The sequence below is a fragment of the Myotis myotis genome, unplaced genomic scaffold (assembly GCF_014108235.1).
Source record: "Myotis myotis isolate mMyoMyo1 unplaced genomic scaffold, mMyoMyo1.p scaffold_m19_p_21, whole genome shotgun sequence".
Taxonomy (NCBI): Eukaryota; Metazoa; Chordata; class Mammalia; order Chiroptera; family Vespertilionidae; genus Myotis; species Myotis myotis.
In genome coordinates, this window is record NW_023416326.1 from 1,346,386 (window position 1) to 1,352,385 (window position 6,000).

A 6,000-nucleotide genomic window follows, 5' to 3' on the forward strand; every position below is an offset into this window, starting at 1 on the left:
GGGATAGCCACGTACGAGGGACTGGCACCGGCTATCACATCCATGTTTCCAACATAGAAATCGAGAAAGAATAACAAATGCCAGGACAGGTGTGAGTCAGAAATAACTGTGACTCCAGCTCGCTCAGGCCTCACGACTTTTGCTGGAATCCTTCGGGGTAGAACATAATCGCAGGCGGCCGGCCGAGGGCCTTCTGGGCCGCGGAACATGAAGCCGGTGCACAGAAAGGCAGAGCTGAGAAGTGGAGGGAGGCCGATGCCTGCGCCTGGATGCAGCCGTGCCTGCAGCCCGCCTCCAGAGCGCTGCTTGGCTACACACCTCAATACCCCGGCTTTCGATGTTGGTTTGCCCTCTTCAATCAGGTTCCTATCGCTGTGATCTAAGGAACCCCAGCCAGTGTTTCGACTCAGGACACAGCCTCCCGGGAAGTCCGAAGGGCGAAGATTTCATTGCAAACACCGTTACCCCAAACCTCTGGTACCTCAGGACGTGTGGAGAGAGGGCCTTTAGTGAGGTGGCTACGTTAATGGAAGGCTGTGAGCAGGGACCCTAGTCCACCCTGACTGATGTCCCTGTAAGAGGAAATTTGGACCCACCAAGGGAGACCCCCAGAGAAAGGGCCTTGTGAGGACACAGCCAGCCAGGGAGACGGGACCCAGAGGCAGCCAGCCCCCCAGACCTCCTAACCTTGGCCACCGCTCTCCCTGGCCGTGTCCATTCCTTCGACCCACACGCGCTGGGGCAGGGAGGGAACAGAGAGAAAGGCAGGTGAGTGACAGACGGGTAGGGGCAGTTCTAATAGGGAAGGGGACTCACAGGCTTGTCTTGGTGGCCACAGGATGAGTAGGTCTCCACGCCCGCCCGGCAGAATCCTGGGAGTATATAGAGTCCTCAGGGGGGGTTCCGTCACGCACCCGGGGCGTCTGAACTGGGCCAGTCCCGCACCCAGTCCCGGGGCTGTGTCCTCGGAGCAGCTCTGGGAGCAGGAAAGACAAGGGGGGGAGGGCTCATTCCCAAGCACAGGGCAGGGGGGCGGAGCCTCGATGACCCAGGTCCAGCTCATGGGTCAAGCGGTGGTCACATCCTCCCGTTGACCTTGCCCAACTGGGGAAAGGGACAGGCTCCCCGGGGCGCCCATGGGTATGTCCCGAGAGCCGTCATGGGCTCTGGGGTCCTGGGACCAAGTTCCCGGGGCACAGTCGGTGCTCGGTGTGGACCACAGAGGCAGGTCCGGGGAGTGATGGGCGGACACACCAAGGGCCTTTGTCATCAGACCTGTTGTGCGACATGCCTTGGCTGTGACTCTCCCAGACGACCTTGAGCCTTTTTTTTTTTTTTAAGCTCTTCCCAAGCGAGAGTCTTATTTTTAGACTCAGAGGGAGCTTTAATGGCCTCCTTTTTGCTCAGGAAAGTCCCGGTCGCCTCCCATGGCTCGCGTGGAAGGAATGCCAGCAACTGGAGATGCTATCACCCTGCTCCCCAGGGTTGTAAGATGGGGTGCTGGGCCCCCGTCCTTCCATTTAATTTTTAAATCTTTAAAAATAATTTTGTATTGATTTTCAAAGAGGAAGAGAGAGAGAGAAAAAAATTCATGATGAGAGAGAATCATGGATCGGCTGCCTCCTACACGCCCCTCACTGGGGATGGAGCCTGCAACCCGGGGATGTGCCCTGACTGGGAATCGAACCGTGACCTCCTGGTTCCTAGGTCGACCCTCCACCACTGAGCCAGGCTGGCCTTCCTAAGTTATAAAAACATAAAATCATCTTAACAATATTTTATGAGAACTGGGCTCCTAGAACCCCGCTGGTAACTAATTACCAGAAGCATACCTGACCCGGGGCTGACGGTGATTATTAAAAGAGGCTTAAAATTCATAACGAAAATATTACGTAATCAACGTTTTTTTATGTGTGTTGAAATGCGAGACTCTGTCCGGGTTGGAGTTCCCGTCATTTTTTTTTTTTTTTTTTTTGCATTTTTCTGTTTTAAAGTAGTTAAAAGAGTCCTCGGGTCACCAATGAGGAGGCAAGTTTTAATTCTCAACATTCCATCCGATTTATAATCCGCAATAAACCTCAGGGCTACCAGCTTTCACTAGCTCAGCAAATGAGCCGTCTACATGGCGGCGGGAAACCCAGCCAAGAAGGGAGTGCGAAAAGGAGTTAAAATGGTCCCTGTTTCATCCCTAATTTCTGCCATGCACCACCCCACCCCCCTTCAGCCCACGGGACCCCCCCAGGGCCCAGCGCTGACCCATTCAACGCTTTGCTGGGGAGGAATCTGACATTGACGAGTGAGCACCAATGTCCGGGGCCTGTGGCCGCTCTGGGGAGAGGCCAGCTGCTAAAGTCCCTGGTATTTAAAGCTTAGCCCGGCTGAGCCTTCTGCATGCGGCCCTCTCGCTAAAGATTCATGAAAATTCTTTCACTCAGGGCTGCTGAGAGCGCGGGCGTGATTTATGGCTGGGAGACTTCCCTGTCGTCTTAGCAGAATAGCTCCTCGATGGAGATATTCAACGTCCTGCATTCTTTTATCCCGTGCCACCAGCCCTTGCAAGACGCGGTGGACGTGAAGACAGCGCTGGGGGAGCCATAGCCGGTATTGCTCAGTGGCTAGAGCGTCGGCCTGCGGACTGAAGGGTCCCAGGTTCGATTCTGGTCAAGGGCATGTACCTTGGTTGCGGGCACATCCCCAGTAGGGAGTGTGCAGGAGGCAGCTGATCGATGTTTCTAACTCTCTATCCCTCTCCCTTCCTCTCTGTAAACAATCAATAAAATATATTTTTTTAAAAAAGAGACAGGGTTGGAGGACAGAACGAGAAAGCAGTATTAACGGTCTATAGGAGATCATGTATGAAATATAGACTTACTAGCTAATAATCAGTGTCAACATGAATTGGGAATGTCTTCTCGTTTACACATTTCGATTCCTACGAAAACATTCAAATTTTTGACCTTCTGATTTAAACGTAAACCTATGAAACGCAGCCTTTCATTCAACCACTGGTGGCTGAGTTCCTATTTTTGCCGAGTGCTGTTTTCACAAGACGCTAGGAAGTAAAAAGGGTAGGTCTTAGGATGGAAGGCGTGCCGTCACGTAAGTGAGCTGCTTAAAATTAGTCATCGTCATTGGGAGTAAAGACACTTGAGGGGATATCAAAGGAATATGACCCTCGTTTGTAAATAGACAAACTGGATATTCACAGCCGAAGTACTGATCGTTGGCCCTGAATTTGAATAGGACGCGTCCTTTTGGTTGGCTAAGAAGTGTGGCCACCCTTCCGCCATTATTGTCATCATTTTAGTGAAATTGTACTGGGTGAGGGTTTTTTTGTTCTGTTTGCCGCTCGGATGAACTGACTGTTGTTTTTAAAAACCCGGATGGAGCCATCTGAACAGAACCTTGGACGGCCCCGCTCCACCGAAACTGCAGAAAGAATCAGAGATGACGCATTAGCCGCTAGTTTAAAGCGACTAAATATTGCCATGGACTTTCTGGGAAATATCTCAGGGAACTCCCTCAAAAAAGGGGGAATTTGCAAGAACAGGGTGTGCAGTGTAGATTCAGTCCCTTCCATGTTATCATCGCCTGTTCTAGTGACTTCTATTGGCTTGATGGGTGCCTCACTTAAATGGATTTTCAGCCCTGGAGGGTGTGGCTCAGCGGGTTGGGCGTCATCCCATTCACCGAAAGATCGCTGGTTCGATTCCTGGTTAGGGCACGTACCCGGGTTACAGGCTGGATCCCCGGTATCGGGGCGGTATATTGCTCTCACATCTCTCTCTCTCTCTCTCTCTCTCTCTCTCTCTCTCTCTCTCTCTCTCTCTCTTCACACACACACACACACACACACACACACACACACATCGATGTTTCTCTCCCCCTCTCTCTCTCTAAAAAGATATCTTTTAAAAAGAGGACTTTCAAGTTACCAATTTTGTAAGACACGAAGACCCGCCATCGCTACGACCGTCCTTTTTCCTACCGTCAGTATTTGTGATCGCCTTAGCCGTGTTTTCAGCGTCTGGAGAGAGCCCACAGCTCTCGTGAGCCATTCATTTAATTAAAATCTACAAGTCTAATGCTGTTACATCTGCTAAACGCATCCGCTTCCATGTTAATTACCAAGACGTGAATGTTGCATGGAAACGATGCTCCCTTCTGACAGCTCATCTGTGGCTTTAATTATTTATTTTGTTGGGGGGAAGGTTCAGGAAACGGGAAGGAGAGTAGACCATGAAGTCCAATGAGGAAAACGAGAGAGAAGCCCAAACTTGGTAGGAGCAAACCTATGGCTCAGGTGATTGTGGCTGCACCATCTACTCACACGCCCTGTCCTGTATTTAAAGGAACTATGTCCTCTCTCTCGTCTTACATCTGAAACATTTTTTTAGGGCAACGCTTCCCCTTTTGGGCACTAGTTTATAGTCATAATTGTTAGGTCGGAGAGTCCTCAGCTCATGTCCCCGCCCCTCACCCAACCGCAGTATAAAAAAAGCACCCCCCTCCCTGTTGGCGTGAATCCACGTGCCCTGTCCTTGGGGTACGTGGGTCTCCCGGGGACGCAGAATAAACCTTTTCCTTTCCTTTCTTTTCTGATTCACTGGACTCTATTTCTTGCGCCGCCTCCTGAGCCACCTAACCTAACAATAATGCTAAAATCCATGCCTGACCCCTCGACTCTGAGTATATAAGACTGCACGCCGGCCGGGCTTGCCTGTGGTTTGTATCACTGGGTCGGCAGAGCTTAGAACTGAGCCTAGAGTATAGTTGGCACTCAATCAACATCTGATAGTTGGTGGAATGCCTCTTTATATTTATTTTTTATAAAATATTATTGTATACATTTTTTCCCCCTTTGGGGAGCTCTCTGTGTGGCTGCATAACTTATTTGAATAAAAGTATAGCTCTGTACATGACTCTTTCAAAATAAGAGGAAGTCAGGCTTGGCCAGTGTGGCTCAGTGGTTGAGCATCAACCTATGAACCAGGAGGTCACCAGTTCGATTCCCGGTCAGGGCACATGCCCGGGTTGCAGGCTCGACCCCCAGTGTGGGGCGGCCAGGAGGCAGCCGATCCATGATTCTCTCTCATCATCGATGTTTCTATCTGTCTCTCCCTCTCTCTTCCTCTCTGAAATCAATAAAATATATTTAAAAAAAATAAGAAGTAGTCAGTTGTATACAGGGAGGCGTTCCTCCTAAATGCTACTGCATAGAGGTCAGGTGAAGGTGATTATATGGGGGGAAACCCCACAGAATAAATTCCCTTCCATATAAGAGCAGTCAATTAGTTTTAACAATAACAAGCACTGTACCTAAAGCAGCGATCGCCAACCGGCGGTCCCGGGCCACTACCGCTGTCCTAAAGGAATGAGGAATCCCAGTTTTCCTAGAATTGCTGAGTCATGGCCCCTCTGTTTATGTCAGTCCCACCCTTGGATGTTGTCAAAAGTCTAGATGGGGCCCTGGCCGGTTTGGCTCAGTGGATAGAGCGTCAGCCTGTGAACTGAAGAGTCCCGGGTTCGATTCCAGTCAAGGACACGTACCTGTGTTGCGGGCTCGATCCCCTGTAGGGGGCGTGCAGGAGGCAGCCGACCCATGATTCGCTCTCATCATTGATGTTTCTCTCTCTCTCTCCCTCTTGCTTCCTCTCTGAAATCAATAAAAATGTATTTTAAAAAAAAGTCTAGATGCATCTCAGGGCTCAGTCTAGTTCCCCAAACCTTTAGTTCAGGGACCTGAGACCCCAGCTGGAGGGGGCTGGAGGGCAGCTGTTGAAAAGATTCAAAGTCCTGTATTTACCGCCTTATGTTTGCACAGCTCCTGGTGTGGATGCAAACATGTTTCACAGCCACTATCTCCAGGTCGAATCTCACTCCTAAAAGGACCGGAAGCAATTTACTGAAGACGTAGGCAAAATTCAAACCCTGGAACCAACCAGGAAAGAAATGGAATGAGGAGAAAAGACCACAGACAGATAAGCCCCAGGAGGTCCT